General features: G+C 41.1%; 1 long non-coding RNA gene across 1 annotated transcript; it reads left to right on the top strand.

Annotated features, from left to right (window-relative positions):
* The first annotated feature begins 38 nt into the window (after nt 1-38).
* On the top strand, nt 39-21,914 carry LOC132989704 (uncharacterized). The gene is made up of 3 exons (XR_009675935.1): nt 39-194; nt 2,118-2,273; nt 21,803-21,914. It is a non-coding gene; the product is annotated as an uncharacterized LOC132989704 (long non-coding RNA).
* Nucleotides 21,915-22,365: the final 451 nt, after the last annotated feature.

Here is a 22,365-nt window from a genome sequence, read left to right as displayed (position 1 = left end):
ACAAGCACACATTAATACACACAAGCACACATTAATACACACAAGTAAAAATTGGAATAGTTCTCCTCAGTAAAAAATGAACACAGATTGACCTGTTTTCGAAATCCTGTATCTTTCTCCCTTAACCTCAAGAAGGCCAGTGACTAAAGCCATCGACATCGACTGTGAGAAGGAATGGTTCATCACATCTGACGGTAAGAAAATCTGTTTTCATACATTCAAACAAAGTTTTATAAAAGTAACACTTGTTAATGTTCATAATGATGTCTGACACTATTAGACCATATGAGTGCGTAAGTGGCTATAACTTCTAATTTCAAAAGTAATCTAGGAGCATTGTTTTTTTATAGCCAGCAGATGGGACTGTTTTCAAAAAAAGAGTCCTGTTGTTTTAAAGCAGATGGGGAAATGCTCTCAAAAAGAGCATGGGGCCAATTTCTGGAAAGTCTGGTCACATTTGACACATAACAAAAGCGAACCTAAGCTTAGCCTATAGGCTTCTGTGTAAGCTACTCCCAAGACAACAAACAAACAATGCCATTAAGAAAAGTCCTGCCTCCTGTTCCCCGTTACCGATCGAAATAGACTAACTGTCCTAGAAATTTTCCTGACCCAGGAAATTTCACTTTTGCCCACAACGCTAAATAAAAACAAAGCTAAGGCCCCATGTCTTTAATCCATATGAAGGTACATTTTGACAAACACACAACAGGAGCCCATTAATTAACTTCAATGTGGGCACAAAAATAGGTAAGTGTCTCAAACGTTTGAATAAGTAATGATCAAGTTTTCAGGTCACACACTGAAGATTGATCCCATCATTAACAACAACAACAACAACAACAACAACAACAACAACAACAACAACAAAGTGGTGAATGCAACAAAGCTGAAGTTGCAGACAAACTTGCAATACCTCCTGCTGCATCTCTGAGAGCATCCACCATCGTGAATGCTTTGATGCATAATGATGATATAATATTACAATGTTTTTTCTTCCACACCTTCACTTGTCACACACATTATATGAGATACATTAACCCTTCTCTGGTCTTCTGATAAGGGAAAACTTTTTATATACTTATAATTGAGTACTTAAGGGCAGTTTGGCAGTTTTCTTTTACATCAACAGGGAATAGCACTCTGAAATAAAATCCACTGTGAGGGCATTATATATAATAAAGATCTAATAAAAGGAGCGCTCAGAAGCTCAGAAGTAAAAATCATTCTATCAAAAAGTAAGATCTGGAATATTCTGTTTTTTCCAAAGCTAGAAAAAAAAAGAGATCTGAACCAATATTTAAATAATTAATGAAAGATGTGTTTTGTGCATTATGGCGACGCCTAGTGGTCAATTTAGAAAGTGCAACGGTAACTGTAAAGACCTGAAGTGATGTTGATGTTAAACAGAAAAACAATAACACATTTTTTATATAGGTTTTCTCATAAAAGACAGGAATTTTTGGATTGTTGTGGGATGCTCCAAAACCCTCTGACATGCACTTTACTAGAGCAAGATGAAAAAATGAATAGAAAGACGGAGGGAAAATATGTTCTAACTGGAGTGAATACAGGTGTAGCTATAGTCCTCTACTGAATTTGTAGAGATGAAACATTTTTGAAGAAACAATATATAAACATTTTGAAAATACATCAGTAATTAGTAAAAGGTCATTATACAGAAACATGTCCTTTTTTTGTTTCTTTAGCTGGTTGTTTGTGGATGAAAAAGTTATGATAGGCGATGAAATTCAATTTCTTCTAAATGTTTTTCTGTGAAACTTAAAATATGACAATTAATTTTTGTGGTTTTGCATATCTTGAATGGACAACGATGAACATAACAAACGTCTTCAATATAGTGTCTCAGTTTTCCTCTTTTTTAAATGTTCCTCGACATCAGTATTTAGGGACAATATTTTGTGTTTCTACACATTATTTGGTTTGAAAAAAAAAAAGTCGGCTACTTTGATATGTAGCATCAAAAAGAAGTTCCAGTATCAAATTATAATTTATGCAAACAATGTGAAGCAAAATGTATGTCTGTATATATCACAATCATCATGTCTAAGAGATTTCAATCTTCAACTCTCCGTCCTCCCGTCTTTCTCACACAGAAACCGGGACCATCACTCGATGAATCCCTCCCCATGTGTTATCAATCTTATCTCTTTCTCCTCTGCTTCTCCTGCTGACCATCTCCGTCAACCCTCTTACCTTCCTCTTGGCTCCCTCAGACTTCCCAGCTGGCCTCTTGTGAAACACCTCACCGGGTAAGTTCAGAAGCACAAATCCCAGAGCTCTCCGAGTGCTCCATGCTCGCCAGAAAGGAGGCGCAACCTGCCAGGGGTTTGATCCAGGGAACAGCTGCAACCAGATAGATAGATAGATAGATGGATAGATAGATAGATATAAAGATAGATAGATAGATAGATAGATAGATAGATATAAAGATAGATAGATAGATAGATAGATAGATAGATAGATAGATAGAAAGATAGATAGATAGATAGATAGATAGATAGATAGATAGATAGATAGATAGATAGAAAGATAGATATATAGATAGATAGATAGATAGATAGATAGATATAAAGATAGATAGATAGATAGAAGATAGATAGATAGATAGAAAGATAGATATATAGATAGATAGATAGATAGAAATGCAATCCCTCTGTTTCATGGTAATAGATATAGGCTATACTTTGAACACAAAATTATTCTCCAACAGAAAACTCTATACTCATCCACTGTGTCTAACATTCTGCCTGTGTTCGTTTCGTCCTCATAAAAGCAACAGCCAGCTCGCATGTAATCCCTCTATTGCACATTCCTTAACACTTTCAGACAGTAACATACGCAGAAAATATACACACCTCCACACCCCTACGCGGGCCAGAGGCTAACTTGACAGATCGGGCCACACGACAGGGTGTTAATGGTTCACAGTGAGAGAGAGAGCTGAATACAGTGTTGTCCAGGCATGTATGTTTGACTGTGTTGAGCACTTTAACTTGAGGTAGTTTGACCTCCTCTGGGCTGTTTGTTGTTTAAAAGAAGAAAGGCTGAGACTTCACAAAATAAAGTCAGCATTATGGCAGAGGATTTATTGCAAGTGGTTACCCCACTAATGGTTAATATATTAGAACAACTCAAAAAAAGTACAGGATCATCACATGTTAGACTGTTTAAAAACGAAGGACAACATTTGAGCATTTGGGTGAGATCTTTAGCAAAGAGGTTGCTCTGTACAAATGAGCTGTCGGACCAGAGGAGTTTCATTTATTGAGGTTTCCAGGTCAAGTGGGGATCAATGTTGATCCTAAGGCTGGGGGGGGGGGGGGGGGCAACGAAACAGGCTGAATTCTACCACTTGTTGCATCGCTAAGAATGGCATATTGTATCTATCAAAGTCATATGAGTTAGACCGATCAATGAAAAAAAACAAAGCTCTTGTAGTTCAGATTGATTTGCAGCAGAGTTGCACAAGCAGTGAAGTATGACTGTTCTCTTCCATTAGCAGTGATGGAGTGTGCCAGGTTCAGGGCTATTCATCTACATTACAATGTCATGATGAGATCACTTCAACTTCCAGTTCAGCTCCCAGGGTATCAAGAAGACATCATAGTACTGCATTTTATGTGGCAGGTGCAGTCTTACATGAACATTAAAGTCTTATCAAAACGATTACGCCCATGATTAATTGAAATGTGCATCTGATGCTAAATAAAAAACTCTGTGATTGATAGATTTTTTTTCTAAAGAGAAAAAAAAAGAATATTTCGACACTTCCCAATGCCAAAGTTAACAAGCACAATACCTCTTAACTTCTTTTTGGGCTTTTCAAAATAGCACAGGAGTCATTTCAGGAACTGAACAAATACTGCTAAGGTGCACTCTTTTCAATGAATAATTTGCAATGTTTCGGTCCTGACACATTTAGTGAACTGAACATGCAAGTTCAGTTTTTATTTACATTTTAAAGTACTTCCTGAAGTCCACTGTCATCTCCACAGTCTTGAGCGGGTTCAGCTCCAGATGGTTCTGATTGCACCAGAGAGCCAGCTGTTCCACCTTCCGTCTGTAAGCAGACTCGTCTCCGTCCTCGATGAGACTTTATTCAAATGAGACGTCGCCGCCACGGGGGCCAGCGATCGGCTCGAGGTTATCTAGAGTCACCAAAGCGGCGGGGACACCCCTGAGGTGCAGTCATTGGTGTAGAGGGAGAAGAGCAGTGGGGAGAGAACACACCCCTGGGGGGCGCCAGTGCTGATTGTCCGGGTGCTGGATGTAGTGCTCCCCAGCCTCACCTGCTGTCTCCTGTCAGTCAGGAAGTTGGCAATCCACTGACAGGTGGACACTGTGAGCTGGGTGAGTTTTTGGTGCAGGATGTCCGGGATGATGGTGTTGAAAGCCGAGCTGAAGTCCACAAACAGGATCCTAGCATAGGTCCCCGGGGAGTCGAGGTGATGCAGGATGTATTTCAGACTGATGTTGACTGCATCATCCACCGACCTGATGGCCCGGTAGGCAAACTGCAGGGGGTCCAGCAGGGGGCCTGTGATGTCCTTCAGGTGGCTCAGCAAGAAGATCACAGTCTGAGTGTCGGGGTGGTGTTAATGGGCTGGGTGATGGTTGTGAAAACCTGCAATAGAAGCTGTTCAGGTCTTCAGCCAGTCTATTGTTACCTGCAGGGTGGGGGGTGGGTCTCCTGTAGCTTGTGACCTCTCGCAGTCCTCTCCAAACCGCCGAAGGATCGTTAGCTGAGAAATGTTTCCTCAGCTTCTCAGTGTAGCTACTCTTAGCTACCCTGATGCCCCTCGTCAGCTTGTTCCTGGCCTGCTTGAACAGGTCCCGGTCCCCACTCCCGTAGGCCTCCTCCTTGGCCCGACGCAGCTTCCTAAGTTGAGGTGTAAACCAGGGCTTGTTGTTGTTGTATGTGCAGAAGGTCCTGGTCTGCACACACATGTCCTCACTGAAGCTGATGTAAGATGTCACAGTGTCAGTGAGTTCGTCAAGGTTTGCTGATGCAGCTTTAAAAACACTCCAATCAGTGCAATCAAAACAGGCCTGTAACTCCTGCTTTGACTCCTCTGTCCATTTCTTAACAGTCCTTACAACAGGGCCTAGCAGTTTTTAACTTCTGCTTGTAGGTCGGGATGAGGTGAATCGGACAGTGGTCAAAGAGTCCCAAAGCTGCACGGGGAACAGAGCGATATGAATCACATCCTGTCGCTCCTTTCCCACATCACCCTCTCTCTCTCTCCCTGATTTCTGACTCTACCCACTGTCTCATCTCTACAATAAAGCCACAAAAGCCCAAAAATAAATCTTAAAAAAAGGAAGAGATTTGTAAATGAAAACTATGTGTGTGTGTGTGTGTGTGTGTGTGTGTGTGTTGTATGTGTGTGTATGTGTGTGTGTGTGTGCGTGTGTGTGTATGTTAATGCTCTGAGTGTCAAGTCAAACTACATAAGTTAAAAGTTATATCAATGTATTTTACACGTTGAAAGAGTAATTTAACTTCTAATGCAGACTTTATCCTCTGTGATTTGACCCGATTAAATTATTAAATGTGCTCTCACGGACACATTGCTTACAAACTGTCTCCACATTTGAAATGCAGTATGCTAATATGTGTGGGCCCACCAGCAATAAGGAGAATCTGGCATTAAGTAAAGGTAAATTTGTTTTAGCTGGAGCATAAACAGAGTTAACCCCATTATGTCGTTTCTCTTGGGGCCAGTTATAGAGTCGGACCTGCGCAGCCTGACTAGGAACCTACTGAGGGGAGGAGATGGCTATCAGAAGCCACAGGGCAGATGGGGGGACCGTTTTTATCGCTGCACAAGCTGTAATGGGGTCTTCCTGTGAGGGGGCCTAAGGACTTTCTTCAGACAGAGCTTTGATGTGTTCCTTTGTGTTTGCTGGGTGATCTGAGAAAGCCACTGTGGGCCATTAGGCCTCTGCACGCATGCATCCTAAAACACATCTGGATATGTTTCACCCTCGAACAGTCGTACCTACATACAGTCTGGCAGGTCATGTGACCTTTTGATACCATCTGAGCACTTACTGATAAAGCCAGTTAGACTCATTTAGCTGGTGTGTTCCACCACCAGTGAATAAGAATCATATACGCACACACACACATACACACACCTGCCACCTGCTTATGTTACACTGCTCTCTTTTTTCAAGATTTCTTTTCATTAGCAGTACGCTAATTCAACAATTCAGTTACAGCGTATAGAGTTTCTATACATTTCTTTTGGTGCTTTTAAAGAAGAAATAATATATTTTTTAAACTGTCACAACATAAAGATTGCATGCCAATACTCTGAAGGCAATCTCTTTACAGCCGGTCAGTTATAAAAAGAGCAAAAAGTGGAAGCATGTCCATCACTGACGATGCAGCCTATGAGTGGGTTGGATGTTAAAGTTTAGCTGACAGACCCATAAAGGTTTTACAGCTGTGTTTAGGATAGACCTTCACTGTTAGGCCTGAGAGCACAAGTGAGTCACATCCACTTTCATCTCTTTTGAAAAAGTGACTTGACTCTTCAAGAAATAGAGCGAAAAGAGAGAGACAAAGATATAGCTTAGTTGACCAGTGAAAGAAACGTAAGTTATGATGAAAAATGACCTGACATGATGTGATTTATACAAAAGTTAGGTTTGAATCCGGGTCTGAGGGCCACAGAGGTGGTGAGCGGCTCTAATTCAGACCAGCCTCCAGTCAAAGTAACAGTTAGCAGCTCTGAGGTCTGTAAGCAGTCATGTGTCTCTTGGCTACACTTGAGGCTTCATGCAGGGTTCTCAACAACCAGCCTGTGGCAGCATCAATCAGAAAGAAGTTGTAATTGGGGGAACCAAAAATAAATTTTTTCTTTTGTTTTAGACATACCCTAGTGTCCCTGAGGGAAAATGTGTCTTGAACTGTAGTGCAAAAGAAACCTACAGCCCAGTGCAATCTGATGTAAAACACGCAAGACAGGCAACCTAAGTTACAAATCAGGAAGAGCTTTAAAAACACTATATTTAAAATGTTCTTAAACATGAACAATAATATAAACACACACACTCTTAAAAACACAGAAGCAATTGAGCCCAGGTCGCCATGAGCAGCACACAGAAAGTGGAAAGCACATGTGCACTGGTATGTTATGGAGGCTCAATCAATGTAGTTTAGAAAGCTCAAATTCATCAAAGTCAAATGGGAAAGATGGGTTGGAAAGCGACTCCCAAAGAAACTTGAACAAGTACTTTAGGTCAAATTTTGCCATTTCAGAATACAATTCTGAAGTTAAGCATCAGAAATATCAGAATCAAAATCTCCCATTGAAGCATACCATTTCAGTGACTGTAAATTCACATCGATCTGACCACTGTTGAACCCTGGAGACAGATATAGGGCGGTGAGAGGAGAGGGCTGAGGCAGCAAAGGGCAGCCCACCCATTACAGTCAAACATGCGGAGGGCAGATGTATAGACGTGCGCGCTGGCCTTCTTTCAGAGTACAAAAGGTTGATCTAAATAAGACCCAGCTGATGCTGATTTTTTTTTCTCCTCAGACTCAGAACGTAATGCTTTCGCTCACCCATCTTTGTAGGCCTCTTTAACTAATTCTCTCGCACCATTTGACCTTTGACTTGGTGCCCATACTTTTTCATATTTCTCCCCCCTCTTTTGTTCTGCTCGGAGCTGGTGTATGTGTGGCAGATCTCAGGGGAGCAGGTAAAGTATAAATCTATAGTAGTTCTGACATCTCACCGTCTCTGGTTCCCATTTGGTCAGATGCCCGGCAATCAGTCACTCCTCGACTCTCCTCCTTCTCGTTCATTCCTGTTCATTGTTCTTATTCTGGAGACACTTTTGAATCCTTGTGAAGTTCCTTGTGTTGAATTAATATCATATGCCTCATAAATGACCATGTCCAACATTTTTTTGATAATCTCTTCCTGCCTTGTAAGTATAGTGTTAAACTGACATACAGTTTCAATGATAATGGTACCAACAGACTAACAAACTGATCCGAAAGGCAAGTGGACTCTCTGACCGAGGTGTCAGAGAGGAGGATGCTGTCCAAGTTACGTGGCATCATGGGCAATGTCTCCCACCCACTCCATGGCATGCTGGCAAAGCATAGGAGAACATTCTGTGCTTGATTGATTCCCCCACAATGCACCACAGAACGCCACAGGAGGTCATTCCAGCCTGTGGACATGAAACTGTACAACTCCTCGCACTGATGGGCAAACACTCTGTATGGCCCTGCACTCATATCCACCCTGAAAAATTGTAAACTTTCCCGCTATTTATTTAAAAAAAAATTGAACTGTGCAATCTACAATCCAAAACTTGTTCAATAAGTGTGCAGTAATAATACTTGAAGAGATAAGTGAAGTATTTCTGATTGCAATAACACGACCAGGCTGAGTATTGTTGCTGACAGCTAACAGCAGCAGCCTTAGGGACAAGTTCTTTCATCTCCAGTTTTATCATGCTAAATGTGGACAATGTGTTTCCCTGGCTACAGTCTGCTGCAGGGCACACACATACACACACATGCGCCCACTAAATGAGCAATAGATCGTCTGTATTAAATCCCACAGAGAGCAGGCTGATAAGGCCGCCCTTGGGATTTTCAAGACCTCTTATTTGTCGCCCAAGCAATGCCATGTAAACTCTGTCACAGTATGTGGTCTTTTTTGTAGTTTTTTGTAGTTCAGTTGTTTTTATCAAATCAGTTAACTTCAGAGGTGCTAGTAGATGGATTTTTTAAACATCTGGAAAGAGCCGGGCTGTATAGGTGCTAGGACTATTTTATAAGCTGTTAGCTGAGCTCTTTCACGTTCATTTTTAAGCAAAAATACCAAACATTTCCCAGCTTCTCCAGCGTGAGGGTTTTCTGCCTTTTCGTTTCTCTTGTATGACAGTATTTGAATATTCCTGTAAGACTGCTGGCTTGACAACCCAGGTAATTCAAAGAAGCCAATACGTTTGGTTTTTGGAACATTTGATGAGAGAACAGTTAAGGGAGGGAGGGCTGGATGATAAAGGACAGAGAAATAGTTCAGAGAGACAGAAGACCACCAGAGAGGACCTCAAAGTTGGATTAGAAGCACATGGTGAGACGACCCGGCATTGCAACATTTGTGTGTGAGAGGATCAGTGTTAGTAGAGTAGGTCAGGTGTACATCAGGAGACTCAAAGGGGTGGGTAGGTTTAGATACATGTGGAAGATATGACACAGATGGTTCCTGGGTAGGACTGACGTATACATGTAGGCAGTCCACATATAGAGTTGTTTTAGTGTGTTATTTGTAAGGAACTTTTTTTTTGTTGCTGTCTTGGCCAGGACTTCCTTTAAAAATAGATTTTGTACCACAATGGAGATATCCTGGTTAAATAAATGTTAAATACAATAAACAAAGCTAAGTCAATTTAATGTTGTATTGTTGTTGTGGAATGTTGTTCCATTAATTGGTATCTTCATGTACCATTTTCAATCTTAAGGATTTCTCTGTCATAGCCTGCAGTTTTTGCATCTTCTAACTTCTTTTCTCCGCGGTTATAATTTATTTTCCCCAAAACAGACTGAGGTCAAATTAACTGGGCTTCTTTTTGAGGATTGATATGATCACAGTTAGTCCTGCAGAGTCTCTGTAATAAGAACTGTGTCCTTAACAACCACCTGCTCTTCTTTACAACGGTGAGCTATCGATGGATAGCAGACTATCGCTATGATTACTTAGCCAATCAGAAACAAGTATTTAACACAGCCATAATAACGGTCAATAATAGTGTGAGATACTGTATCGCTGATAACTAACAAGAGATTGCAGTAAAGACTTGGCCAAAATAGCCCAAGTGGAGGTAATTCGGATGGGGTCTTGCCATCAGAAGGATTTTGCCACACTCTCTACAAATGAGGCTGCAGACACACTCTGCTCCTGACAAGACTTTTTTAAAAATAATTTTCAAGATAAACGAAAGATTAGTGAATGTCCCAAAAGTTAAGTTTACATTTGGTGACTGAACTTCTTTCTAACCCATAAAAATCTTGGAAACCTGTGGACTTCACTATGTCCCAGCCTACAAAATAGTTGAGATAAACTACACCTGATGCAGCAGTATTAAATGTAATAGTTAAATGCAGAACTGTATCGGTCTTTTAAAGTATTTTAACTACATAAACCTGATAAAAGCTCAGAATGCATAACTTTAGCTTTTTGATTTGTATATTTGTTGTTCCTCCTTTCTTGTTTAAAAGATCTGAGTTCTTCTACCATCACTATCTAGAGAGCATGTTGCAACAAGGTGAAAAAAGCCATCGTAAAGCTCTCTGATCCTCACCCTACCCTGAACCTGGCAGCAACAAGCCAGGCAATGCTTCCAGGACCTGAAAGTGGTCCAGAGGCTGATCTAAGCCCTGGTCTATCTCGGGCTGAGTCAGATCTCCAGAGACCATGAGAAGGCCCACAGTCAGAGATATTGAAGTTTACTGAGAGCTGACATGAGGGCAACATTTCACTCTGACAGTCTAGGACGTGGGCCAGCCCGCTGCCAAAATTATGCCAGCTTTTACTGGCCCGTTCCAGCCGGCAACAACACAACTATTGTTAAAATATGGCGTGAAATTGAGTGTTCTTCACAAAGAAAATGTTTTCTTTAAATGCCGACAGTCTCTAGAACCTTTTTGACATCAACTTGGCAATCACAGACGCTTTTATATACTATATTTGACTGGTGTCACTTTTTCCCACATGAAGAGCAGCGAGGATTGGGTGATGTGAATGCTCAAACATTCATGACAAAAGCATGTACACTTGACTGTTATGTCTCCTTGGAATAAGATATATTTCTGCCTCTTCAAAGCTGTGAACCAGTGTGCATACTGCTGATATAACTGTGACATAACTTGCTCATATTGATAATACACGAGTTATTGGATTGCTGTCAATCCCACCCAAGCTGGACTCAAGATAGCTGTTTAGTCCACAATTTAACCTGGCAGGAAATTGAGGGCCAGAGACAGACTCACAGGGCTCCAGAGTCTTTCAGACATGCCTGCCGGGCTCAGAGGAACACACAGGATGAGCTGACTTTGACCTCAGTGACACTCAGACGCCATTAGAACCGCAGAAAATTGTAGAAATTAAGTTAATTTAAGTCTTTATTGGGGGAAAACATTGACTTAGTCTCAGTGACATCACAAATAGGGATTGGCATTTACAGTGATTTCAATATTTGAGTATTCTTGTTACCTTATGAACTAGTACTTACTCACAAGCATTTGACTTTAAAAAACCTCCCAGACCTGGCCTACTATATTTTCTGCTGTGTGCCACTCAACAGTACTGCATATCTGTAGGACAGTGGTCTTAAAATTCTAGTTCAGAATAAAATGACATGTGATAGTAAAATATGACTCTGTGTGAGAGCTGTGCACAAGTCTTTATTAACAACCACTTTGTCGACACATTGCAAACTTGCCCTCAATTCTGCTGCATTTTCCTCATGCATGGTTTACACTCTCATATCTATTGTTTGATGTGATTGTGGCTTGTACTCCGCCTTGACAAATGCCACCAGCTTGTGGAAGTCTCCTTCCACAAATAGGAGCATATCTCCACTATCCATTTTCATTAATAGCAGGTTAATCTTCTTTGGTATCATCACGACGTGTGCTAGCAGGGCTAGTGAATGATGTCATGTAAGAATACTTATTGTCTGTCTCTGCTGGTTTACCCTTGTGCTTCAAGCACATGTGGTTAATGTGGTTAAGTATCAAACTAGTATTTCTATTATATGCAAGTTTAACGCTGGCTTGCACTGCACGTTACTGTTGTCTTTTTTGGCAAAGTACTTCCAGACATCACTTTTCCTGAGCATGGCTGACATGGAGTGTTTGTAACAGACTGCTCTGTGTTTGTTCTATGCTCTCACCTTTTGGAGTAATGTGTCCCTTGAGAGTTAGTGTGGCTGCCGTAAAGCAGTTGTTGATTGCTGTAATCCGGCTTGCTGTACATGTGTATGTTGGATAAAGCTGAAGCTGTGGTGGGAGAAGTTAATAGGCTACCTCTGTGTACTGCATTCTTTTCTTACAAAGTGTGTTCATTTAGGCAAACCCAGAAAGCTCTGTAACACATGTAACGCTAATTGAGTTGAACTATTGGATCCTTAAACAGCGCATGCGCAGGTGTGCCAGTACTGAAACGTTCCTTGAAAAAAACAATTTCCTTGTGCTAATCCCAAGTCACAAATACGTTTCTGAAGAGGTATTATGGAGCCCAAAAATATCAATCATATTGGAAATGTCAACTCCACCTAACTTTAATTAATCGATTAATCCAGAATCAGGCAGAGAGGTGTGGTTGAGGCCGGCCGATTGAATATCTTAATTACTTAAACATGCCCATCTAGCTCATCATAGCTAGCATATATTCCAAATAAGAAAAATAACATCTGTCAGTTAAAGGTCAGTGATGGGATTTAGCTAAAGTGATGCCTAGCCTACTGGCAGACAACTGCAACCTGTCGGTCAAATCAGATCATGGCATGCCCCTTTATATGCCTAGTAAAGCACAGTTGTGTTTTGTCAATAAAGTAATGAGCTAAAGAGATCAAAACTGGGTTTTTCTGTTCGTTGTAAAAAAAAAGAAAAGAAATCAGTATTTGCACTTATGAATTGGCTATGATTTATACAATCAAAACCAGAGATTGCGGCTTGGGCCAGAAGGCGTGAATTCATGTTTCCCTGTACATCATAAACAGTTTGTTTCCCTTAATGCTGATGTCTACTGCTACACCAATAACATTATGATGACACACTCAGACACAAAAAAAAACATGGTTCAAGTGTGAGAGTTAGCAGCCCCACTACCAACAGAAAAGATGAAGATGACTCCTCTACCAATGAGTCAGGATTACAGTGAAGCATTGCATGGCCATGCACCACAGAGTGAACACTGATGTGTTTGGACATCTGGCATGTGGCGGTAGTCTAATCAGTTGTTTCGTCCATGAGTGTTATGTTGCATGTCTCATGCATCCTGTTGACTAACTCGTTAAAATATTCCTGTTTTAAACAGTAGCACACAAATGCATCATTCCAATGTGTGACACAGGCGCATTGTCCAACGTATAAAAATAGTGTCTCTGGGTCATTGTCCCAGAGGAAATACATCTGAGTCTTCAACTTTTTCAGATAAATTTGTCATTTAGGCCTGAATATACAGTTAGTTGTAAACGATTATTTTCTAAATTAATCATTTTTGGAAAATTCATCAAAACTCCTTACTAAATTATTTTGCCATGTCAGCAGTATAGCTCTGGTCTTTATGTTACACCCCTGTACAGCGTACTGTAAGGGGAGAAATAAAGAAGAAACAAACAAACACATTGTTGCTGGCTTTCATTCAATGGTGTAATGAATAATATGCAATAACACATCACATTTTCATTGTATACAATTATACACTTAGACAAACATACATGCACTGTTTGATAACTTTACATCTGTGATATAACAGGCTAGCATTTCTCAATACTGTATAATCTACTGCTTGTTTTATGTTAACACACTTAACTCTTTCTTAGTTGCTTTAGTAGTTATACACATGCACACTTGGAAAGTGATATTTCTTTAAACTGTACCATGTAACTGTGATTGTTCAACTCACCGATACAACTTAAATAACACACTCTCAGTAGACGCACTACACGTGTTTCTATCGCGCTCTGTCTGTGTGATTCAAGCTAGCATGCACGCCTCATGGCAAACACATTCATACTTAACCCGCTTCATAAACATACTGAAATTACTTTGTATACAGAAAACGTATCACTAACTTGTTCCCAGAAACTTACAACACATTTATACTTGGTTTTATTCACTTTTAACCAGTATTCTTACCTGTGAGGGGAGAAATAAAGAAGAAACAAACAAACACGTTGTTGCTGGCTTTCATTCAATGGTGTAATGAATGAGGCTTAGACAACACGCTCCCCCTGCTGGCGTAAAACCGGAAGTGTAAAACAATAACAAAAGCTTAAGACCAAACCAATCAATTACCGATATGCTTTTAAACTTAACCTTAGCAACATGAATTAACATTCATTTATAACTAGCTTTTTAGCATTTTTAAAGAGCCCATATTATGCCCTTTTTGGGGTTCATATATTTAATCTATGTACCTACTTTTGTACGAAAAAAGTGTCTGTTTTCATGTACTGCTCCTCCTTGCTCCCTCTACGCTCTGAGTCCATCAGCTACACTCTGCTGAGCCCACACTGTTAGACCCCACATGGGCCAAGTCTGCTCTGATTGGTCTGCCGATCCGCTCTGTCGTTATTGGTCAGTTGCTCAACACGTGTCTCGGAAATTTCAACATGAGCTGCAGGGCTTGTCACAACGAGCCAATGGGCTTAGATCAGTGATATCACACTGACGATGACATCGGACTGACAAATTTTTATCGAGGGGGGCTAGAACCGAGCGTTACATGCGGCTAATGCTACAGCTAACAGGAGGACGTAGGAGAAGCCGCATTTCCGCTGACTTTGAATTTTTGCCCAAGACACTTGGAAAACACACTAAAGGGCATATAAAACCAGAAAAAGCATAATATGGGACCTTTAAAGGATATATAACATTTTAGAAAGACACTAGTTTTGACATGTATTATTAGTTTAACATTAGTTTAACTTTGTGCACAATCTTATATCCATTACATTTACATGTGACCAATACTTGACTTCAAGTAAGAAAACAGACAATGACTGTGTAAATTACTAGTAAATGTAAGCCTTAAGGCTGGCTCACACTGCAATTTTGAATAATCTCAAACATGCTCACACTACAAGATATAAAGGCGTGAGGCAACACCTCACGTGAGCCAGTGGTTAAATTATAAAATTTGGAAGTAGAATGGAAAACGCATCAAAAAAGTTTTTTTTTTAAGTTTAGGGTGAAGAAATATCTGGGCCGATGCGGAAAACATGGGTTGTATATATTCTTCAGTGAGAGTTGGAGGTACGATTGTAACTATGAGCATTACAGTTGTCAAGCTCACCTTGGCGGGTTGCCTCCTGCCGCCGGTCGCCACTACTACACTTATTACTGTCCTCCCTCGTCTCTCTCAGTGATATTAGTCGAACATGACTTCTGCCAGACCGTTTCATGACGTAATCGTCAAGATTTTAAATTCTTAATATCAAACGTGTTTGAAATAAATTGGATCTTTATACCACTCACACTACACGATTATCTGAACAGATAATTCGTACCGACCAGCATCGAGTCAGGAGCGACCCTGCGATTGTCGGGAAGGAAGAATCGGACCTCAAAACGGCCCGATTATCCAAACTGAGCCTGGTTTTAGTTTTACTTTGTGTTAATTCCTAATTACCAAATGTAAGCATGCTGAACTAAACTGTGCTGACCATGGTATAAACATATTATCAGTTTAAAGCCAGATGGTTAACATCGTCATTGTGAACATGTATGTATGATTAGCATCCGTTTACAGCACAGCCTCACGGGCTACCATAACTGTAGATTCTTAGTCATGTTAGTTTTGTTCAAATTCACATCCACAGTCTTTGTAATAGTTGTTTTTCCTAACTTTGAGTACAAATACAGTCTGTTTTCACAAAAAAAGCATTGACACCCCCCACTCTCACTCAGACATATTAACAGAGGCACAGCAGACAGGTATCCACAGGGTTTTAAGGGTTTCATATTTTGTATAGAGGCAGTATATAGGTTGTTGTTAGTGTTTGTGCCAGGAGCATTAGTCCCTGTCTGAGCCCCTTGATGTCTCCTGAGTTCACTAAGGTGGTATGGAGAAACTGGGACTGGTGGGGGTGACCACCATGCTGGAGTCCTACCTCCCAGTTATTGCATGTGTGTGCTCGTGTGTGTGTGTTTCTGTGTGTGTGTGTGTGTGTGTGTGTGTGTGTGTGTGTGTGTGTGAGAGAGAGAGAGAGTGAGAGAGAGAGAGAGAGAGAGAGAGTATGTCTTTAGTGCAGAATGCCTAGTACAAAACCACATTTGATTTTTTTATGCTTGTGGCTAACAGGAGCCAGATGTAGCTGCCTACAGGGCGCTTACCACCAAAACAGCCATTAATTTCTCTTTTCACTTTCTGTAATGAGATGTGAGCATGCATGCTTATATTATACAAGCGCATGTATGGGAATATAAATCAAATATTGCTAAAGCATTTGCAGTATTTTAGATATCAAAGCTTGTATGACTTGCTTGCTTGTTAAGCAGTACCAGAGGCAGGATGTGTTCAGATGGCAGGGAATGAGAGAGAAGAGTTCTGGGATTTCATAACAAAAAGATAAATGAGAAACAATAGATCAGGATGTCAGAGGTCTGAGGACTCGCAGTTCTCTGGATGCTCTGCTTGGCCCTGAGAAACATCATGAGGCCTGAGAGAGAGGTGAGGTAAGAACTGAGTGCACTCTTTCTCTCACACACACACTGACGAAAAACAGGCACATCTATGGTTAAAAAAGACCTCTGAAAAATAATCCTGGCATTGTGATTGCAGGGAATTCATCAGCTCATTACGAGCAATGGCAAATAAAGATTAAATTACCGCAGTTTTTCAGCTGTTGTCATACACGTAGATGAGTATTGAAAATGGTCCAAGAGAAAAAGAGCAGCAAATGGGCAAGAAGGGAGAGTGTTAATTGAAAGCGAATGTGTCTGTGCTGGCTGCTGGTCAGAGATGGGCCGGGGTCCCAGTTGGCTTTCACTTCAAAGGCCATACCCGCCTGTCTTGAGCGCACCTGCAGCTGGTTAAACCCTGCTCTCATCACTCAGGGCGTGGAGGGACCTTTTCTACAACTTTGAGCCCTCACCACAAATACTTTCGCCAAAGGGCCGTAATGGACCCACACTCAGGAATTCAACCTTAAACACCAGGTAGCCTGTACAACCTTCACTACAGACATGGACGTCAATCACACAGTGTTCATGCTCACAGTATCCAAACCAGGCTCTATGCATCCACAACCATAAGGTCAATTGCCACCCTCTTCACAGGTCACACAGGGCTCAGATATCCAGCACAATACAAACTTAACTGAGGGATCCATGGACCTACTCATATGTTAACATTAGTACCAGAAAAATATTTTTGCTCCATTCTAATGTTATATTAAATAACAAAACAAAATCAAATTATGAATATCATTATATTTCCATTTTCCATAATTTGTACGTTTATACCTGAAGAACAATTTGGCTAACATTTCATCTCTAATTGCAACCATGGAGTGTAAATGATAAATGGACTTGAGCTTGTATAGCACTTTTCTAGACTTCTGACTACTTAAAGTGCTTTTGCACTGCAGGTCACACCTACACATTCACACACTGATGGGAGAGGCTACAATGTAAATTGTCCATCAGTATTAACTAATGCATTAATACTCTTTCACACCCTGCTGACGCAGCAGTGAGAGCAATTTGGGGTTAAGTGTCTTGCCCAAGGACACATCGGACATGTGACTGCTGGAGCTGGGGATTGATCCCCTGACTTTCTGGCTGAGAGATGACTGACTCTATCCACTAAGCCACGACCGCCCCTTTAAATAAATGAACATATACCTTACATTCAGAATATTTATTTTTGGAAATCTCTAAATATTCATAACCTCGCATCCGGAGAACTATAATTAAGGATGACACACCATCATTTATTTGTGAAGCAATATGGATTATTACCAAAACAAATCCAGTATGGCTCCCAAAGACAACAAAGTAGGCCAATGCGACTTCCACACAATTGGGGTTTAGTGTGTCCACCACTGTCATTTAATGCATTTAAACCTGTATCATTATCAGAGCATTTTCCACAACCATAAGATGAGAAAAGAAGGCTTAGTTCTAAAATGAACAAACATTGATGAAATATACAACGCTTTCTGCATCGGCACAATTCCAGACTTTTCAAAAGTCCGCAGCTGTGTGGGATGTGTGGGAATTTTGAACCAGCACCACTACAAAGACAAATCCATTTTGACAGTGTCTGTGTCCGAGCCCAATCCCTGACACATTGAACATGCTCACACAGCGGCCATTTTTTCCTCCTGAAATTAAAATATTTCCTGTGTTCAAATGTTTTTCGTAACTTCTTTGCTCCAGGTTGTCATATAAATTTAGAAAATAGGACAACTCTGTATCATTTCAGTGCCTCCAGGCTGATCAGGACACAATAAATAGTCAAGTGTTGTCATTTTTTCTGCATACTAAAGAATTGACTGAAAATATAACAAAACAAGCTGAGTTGTACATTTTGTTGTCAGTCATCAGGTTTTGACATCATTGTATTGGAGTAATATTTTGCTGACAGATTGCAAAGATGACAAGCAGCCACTCTGACAAAAATAACTCATTTTTTTTTGCTTTCATCTGCATATGCACATTCTCATAATCACAGTGCAGCTGACACAAATCCTCCCCCACAGACTAAATCCTAAAATCAATCGTCACACTTGTGTGGATCCACTTTTTGACCTCAAAAGGAGGACTTTTTTTTCTGGTGAGGTTTCCAACATCAGGAACTTGGCAAGGCGAAGACTAAATCAAGGGATTTCATTATAACTTTTCTCATCAATCCTGAAAAGAAACTCACAAGTTTCTCCACACAAAAACATATAAGCTGTTCTACTTGATGTTCCAGTCTAGGAATATAGAGGAACTCACTTTACCCTGTGAACATAAAGAAGAAAGACATAAATGGAGGATTTATTGTCTCAGAGGTCAATTCACTGATTCATGGTTGACTATGCTGCATCAGCTAGCTACCACCAGCTGTGTACGTCACACAAATTGTTCTCTGCTAAAACAGGGAACTACTCAGCACAAACTCAGTTCCATAAAGGGGGAGCAAGGAGACGCTGCTGAACAAATGACCAGCATCCATAGAGGTACATTTCCATTCTTTTAAAAGTTTCCCTCATGAAATGTTATTATTTGAGCAGTAGAAGAGAATCAAAGCAGGTTGGATTTTGTTTATTCCAGTCTATTCCTTTAATATGAATGACGTATGCCTGAATATTTCTGTCTGTGTGACTGTCTGTGTGTATAATTGTCTATGTATTGCCAGTGAAGCATGCTTGGTTTCCTAAGAAGTGTTTGAGATGTGTGAGACCTCAGAGAGGCCATGGCTCCTGGGTGTCCCTTTGATGTCATCTGTATCACCTGCTCTACAGTCACATTCTGAGTGTCTGTTTGTGTGTGTGTGCATTCATGTGAGTGCATACTCCAAATTAGTCCGACGTGACGGCATCCTGCTGTGGCCCAGTAAACATTCTATTACAGAGTTATCACCATCGCATTTAAGGACTCTAAGTGTGCAGGAGCCATTAAATCTATTAATGACAGGCCAACCTGGGGATAAAGAAAGAGTCACATATATTCAATGCCTCGCCATACAGAGCCATTGGACTGTAAGACATACAGTAGCAGTGATTACATATAGGAGTCTGTGAGCGTTTTTGCACTTGTATAAACCCAAACTTTCTCTCAGTGTACATACAGTACCCTTCGCTGCACCCGAAACATCAAGGGAAGGTGCCTGACACTCAGCCCTGACACCTTCTTTGAGAGCAAGCCAAACATTTCTGTGTTTGCCGAGGGCAGCTCATCTCTGTCGGCAGATCTAAATTTACAGGACAATAAATTATCACAGATCTAGTTCATTGGTGCACACGCAAATTGGGGCTTGTGTGTCCCCGGAGGACGGTGTATTTTTAGGGTCTACATTGTATTCTGACCTTTTGTTAGCTTTAAAGATAATGCTTTTGGATTTTCAGTTGATTATTATTTAAACAGACACTCAGGCCTGGTCCTTTTTATCCTCACAGCTACTTAACAAGCAGAAATTAAATGTCAATAATGAGACATCCAACAAGAATGAGAACTTATTATTTAGTGTGGAAACAGTCCTTGCCAGAAAAAAATAATAAAACAAGGGCCAAGGCTCCGTGTTTTTCCTCAAAGCGGTACATAACGGCCATGCAAGTAATGATACTGACAAAAAGCTTTAAAGGGGGAGACACATTTGCTTCTAACTGTGGAACATGCATGATGGCAGCCACGCTTTCCCTGAGTCTGTTTGGCGCGTCGCCTGTGCCCGTCTCTGCACGTCATCAAAAATGACGCCGACTAGAGATGCAGTATGCACATGACCATTAGGGGCATTGTAGAGGCAGAGGGGATGCGACAGAGTCAACACAGAAGCAAGGGCAACAATGACAGAAAGACCTGAAAGCAAACTGATAAACAAAGTCCTCAATTGACCACCAATTGGCAATACTGGCGATGGAAACACGAACAGGACCAAAGTAATTGGTGAACAGCTCTCTGTCGTGACAGGATGTGCTGAAAAAGTGGCACTGAGGGATATATTGACTTTACAATCCATGAAGCATAAAGCCTCTCTCATTGGCAAATCATGTGCATTGAAGCCCCGCATCTTTCCTTAACTTGCATCAGTGTGTCTCCTTTATGTTTTTCTCCGTCCTCCACCTGTCCCTTGTTCATGTTCCCTCAGTGTCGAGTCTGCCCCTGTGTCCCATCCTCATGGGCACGGGTCCAGGTATGACAACAGGTTGTCGTCCCTGTTCAAGTCTGCCAGGGAATGGTAATACATGCTGAGCTCATCCCTGGGCTGCCTGACTGGTGACAGCCCCCTAGCATAACCCCCCAACAGGGGACACATAACTAGGCCATTAGTACAACTCTTCTACTTTGAGAGCATGCCTTCCGGCTCGCCCTCGACTCGTTCAGTCCTACAACTTTTCCTTCAGAAATAATCCCGAGTGATTATAATGTATCAACACAGAAATCAATTGGATTAGTTGAAAACCGCTGCCTCTGTAAATCTCACCTTTTATCCCTCCTTCACCCCATACAGCTTTTAAACATAGCAACTCCTGTCAGTACTTTTCCTCTGAGGAGATGGGTGCCAGATTAGACTTTGTAGATCAGGGAAAACTTTTCCTCCGACTGACAAGAAGGCGCTTGACTCTGTTATTGTTTATGAGGAGAAAGCTGAGGTCAAGTTCACAGGCTGAGAGAGAGAGAGAGAGAGAGCGAGAAAGAGAGGGGTAGAGAGAGAAAGCCTGTTCCAGCTCAAGTCCCACTAGAGAGAGCATAACTCAGCCGTGTTTGTGCTTTCCTAATTCCTTTTGATTTAGCAGAAAATTGTGAGCTAAGCTGCAGAGCACAACTATTCACCACAGCTTAGCTTCTTTGCCTCACCTCGCGGCCTCTCGCACAACCTGTAGCCACTCTCGTCTGTGTGCTCTTTGCATGTGCCTGTCTTCGAAAACATCTAAAAGTGTTCTGTGTGTGTAAGTGCATTGTGTTTGTGCCCCACTCTGACAGTAGCCTGCCTGCTGAGCTGTAAGCAAAAATATAAATGTCTCTTAAAGGAGCTTAGGTTTAACAGCAGCTTTGGCATAAACACTGGAGCTGTTTTCTCAAGCTTTTGATGAAATAACAGTTTGGGACAGCTAAAGCTAACTCTAATAGGTTCAATTCCGAAAGGGATTTTCCTGATTTGTTTACTTGTTTGTACTACTTGGTCAGCTGAATCAAGTATAGAACTCTTAATCCAATATCACAGCTTCTCAGGAAAAATTCAAGTCGACGCTGGTGAAAAAAGAAAGAAACTGGTAGAATTGGTGTCTGTAAACAAGTCGAGAAGTAATTTTTGAGTTTTTAAAAGCTGTTTGAAAACTTACAAGCAGCTTTCTTATCTGTCAGGAGCCATTCAAGGACTACAAAGAGGAGTATCAGAGGTTTTAATGACGGATAACAGCTCGCTGCAAAGCTTGAAGACAACCTGAAGACGAGCACCAAACACATGGGAAGAGAGGTAAGGATGGGTGCTCTCTAGGGACTATGTATGATGTGTGTGTGTGTGTGTGTGTGTGTGTGTGTGTGTCTGAGTGCACGTGTGTGTGCGTGCTTTTTTTGAGCGCTGTCAGCACTCTCTCTTTCTTACACATGTGGTTCATATTTAAGTCATAGTGCTGTTCCACTGGCTCTGTTCTCCCAGTCCCGCATTCCCAGCTTTTGATTCTGATTTTCATTTCTGCTGCTCTGCTGGGATGACACATGATTAGCTCAATATTCATCAATACATTTAAGTCATATAGGCCTAGTTACATATTTTTAATCTAGTGTTGTTGTAACAGCACACATTTTCAAGTGAATATGGCGCAAGTGTGCCAGATTGAGCCATAAATACCCTTTTTTATGTGCAGTGCCTGGGCAGCTTGATATTAACATGAAGGCCAAAGTTATGCAGTAATGTGTGAAAGGTG

This window comes from Labrus mixtus, chromosome 15, assembly GCF_963584025.1.
Source record: "Labrus mixtus chromosome 15, fLabMix1.1, whole genome shotgun sequence".
NCBI classification, from domain to species: domain Eukaryota; kingdom Metazoa; phylum Chordata; class Actinopteri; order Labriformes; family Labridae; genus Labrus; species Labrus mixtus.
This window is presented reverse-complemented; position numbering and strand designations above follow the sequence as displayed.